The sequence below is a fragment of the Pterocles gutturalis genome, unplaced genomic scaffold, assembly GCF_000699245.1.
Source record: "Pterocles gutturalis isolate BGI_N339 unplaced genomic scaffold, ASM69924v1 scaffold36952, whole genome shotgun sequence".
In the NCBI taxonomy this organism is placed as follows: domain Eukaryota; kingdom Metazoa; phylum Chordata; class Aves; order Pterocliformes; family Pteroclidae; genus Pterocles; species Pterocles gutturalis.
In genome coordinates this window covers 431-3,117 of record NW_010111604.1, presented here as the reverse complement: position 1 = coordinate 3,117, position 2,687 = coordinate 431, and positions in this window count along the sequence as shown.

Below are 2,687 nucleotides of genomic sequence, written 5' to 3'. Positions count from 1 at the left end.
AGAGAAGGGGGGAAACGGTAGCCCAGATGGAGTCGGCTTTATTGTCTCCAAAGCCATCTGAAGATGAGTTTGTGCCTTTTTTTTTAATTGATGGATTCGGTGCAGCTGGATTTTCTGAAGTTTGAGGAACAATGCCTTAAGTAAAAAAACAAAGCAAAACAAAAAAAAAAACCACGCAAAGAACACAGCAGTTCGTGAATATTTTTCCTCTGGTTGGGAAAACCAAGAACTGCCATCAGGAAGGAAGACTTTTTGGCTTGTGCTGGCATGACGGTGGGAAGCAGGCATCAGCTGAACAGAGCGTCTCCAAAAACTGTCTACAAGTTTGGATTTGTTTTGTTTTCTTTCATTGCTGTTTCAAAAAAAAAAAAAAAAACACTAAAAAAAAAAAAGAAAAAGAAAAAAATTAAGGTAGTTGCCAAGAAAGTGGCAAATACTGTTGGGTCTTTGAAATTCAACCATTTTTTACAAACAAATTTTCAAATGTTTTCTCTCTTCTACATTATCTAGTAATTGAACTTATCAATTTGGTTGTTGAAGCATGTATTAGACACAAATGCAGGTTTAAGACTGGAATGCTTTTTATTAAAAGCAACTAGCATGAGATATTGCTTAAATTGTTAGGTATAAATATATATATGTGTATAATGTATATTCCAAATGTATTCCAAGCTTAGAAACCTGATTCCTATGAATTATTGATAAAAATATTTATGATGCATTTATAGAAAAATATATGTAATAAATGCATACTATACCAGTAGCCATTGGAAGCTCCCTAGGGACTGATTTGAGAATTGGAACGTCAAAAAGTGCTTTGGAAAAGGATCCAGGTTGAAACTTGAGGACTTTCAGACGACAGGTTGGAAAGTTTTTCAGAAAGCCAACACGTTAGCCACTGGGCAACTACCCTAAACATTTGTATTTTAATTTAAGGTTTTTAGTTGTGATCCTTTTCTAACAAAAAAAAAAAAGAGTTTTTTATAGCAAAGACTATGAATTTGCTGTTAATTTTTATATTGATATTTCACAAAACCCTAAAGAAGCCTTGTTTGTGTGACTCTGACATTTCTTTTCTATTTGGCAGGTTTCGTTTCCAAACGGCAATAGCGTCTAAACATTTTTTCCTCCCACTTTTCTTGCTTGTACATTATTTTCCTTTTCCTCCCCACCCATTCCCCCCCCCTCCCCACCAATTTTTCTCCAGTCTTTTGTACAGCGAGCAGCTTTCTGCAGGCGTAAGGAACTGTGGCAGATTGTCAGAGTTTATTTTTCGGCCAGGGTGTGTTTTATCGAGGAGGAAGGGAACGCGATGGGCTCTTTTATATAACGATACCGCCGACTGTATATTTCCTTGGTTCTCTTGTAGTAGCTATGTAAAGAAATTAAGGAATTTTCTTACCTTCGCCACATTAGGATTCCAATGGGCGATGTCTTTGTCCTCCGCACGGATCGGAGCAAGGATGACGGGCAGCTTCGGGAGCTTGGGAAGCTCGTCGGACGCTCGCAGGACAGTTGGCATTTTTCTCTCCGCCGGATAAGACGGAGACGCGGACCCGCCCGCACACCTCCCCACCTCCTCTTTCTCTCTCTCTCTTTCTCTCCTCTTCCTCTTCCCCTCGCTGGTAGGGTTGGAGAACTTTTCCCGAAGGGATTTTTTTGGCTCGTTGCCCTGCACCAGCCGGACCTTCGGCCTCGGCTGCGGCCGCCGGCGGTGGGGGGACACGGCAAAGCCCTGCCACGAAGAGTTTGAGCAGCTCAGAGGAGACCGCAGCGACACGCGTGCCTTCTTACGGCAGTGTAGGATAGCACACACCCCTCGTCCCAACAACCAAGGGTAGCTTTTTTTTTTCATTACTACTATTCCTTTCTTCTGTTACGGTGACGACTGATGGGGTCGCTTCCAGTAACTTATTTTTTTCCAGTTCTCAAAGCGGCTGTTTTCATTCCATTCAGGACTGGCTCGCAGGAGGAATTTGGAGCATAACCGTACGTGTGAGCAAATGCAAGAAGCTTGTCTTTTGTTTCCCTGGTTTATAATGCAGTTTCAAAACCAGACATTACTGTATTTGAGTTTTGCGAACCCAAGTACGTGTTAAAATTACAAATAGCGTCGGTCGCGTAGGACCATCCTCAGCATATTCTAAAAATAATCTTCCCGTGTGAAAACAGACATACCTGGAGATGATGTGGTTTGGTTTTTCGGTTTTTCTTTTTTTAACACCGACCACTTTGCTGCTGTGATCTCAATTTAATCTGGCTGCCAAATCTGGTGACTGAGTTTAACTTTTCCTCTCGCCGTGTTCGCACCGTGGGCAGTAACCACGTTGACATGATCGTTTCTGTTGTCACCTCTTCCCTGGTGGGTTTTTGTATTTCTCTTCTCAGTCATGGCAAAGTTGGGGTTTTTTAATTTCTTTTTTTTTTGTGTTCCTGAGAGCTGACAGCTGGCCGTGCTGAGCCGGTTTCTTTCTGAAAAAAAATTTCAGGAGCTTGTCAGGATGCCACCGTCATTTTACAACATTTCGCTCAGCTTTTTGCCAGGGACGGAAAGATTTTTCCCGAGACGTTGGAGCTCGTCTCCTCCAAGCTCCTGGCAGCGTGGATCCGTTTGTGGCAGCACCCGCTCCCTGGGCGAGGTCGGGATGCTCTGTGGGGCCGGTGCGGTTGCGGAGAGCAGGGAAAGA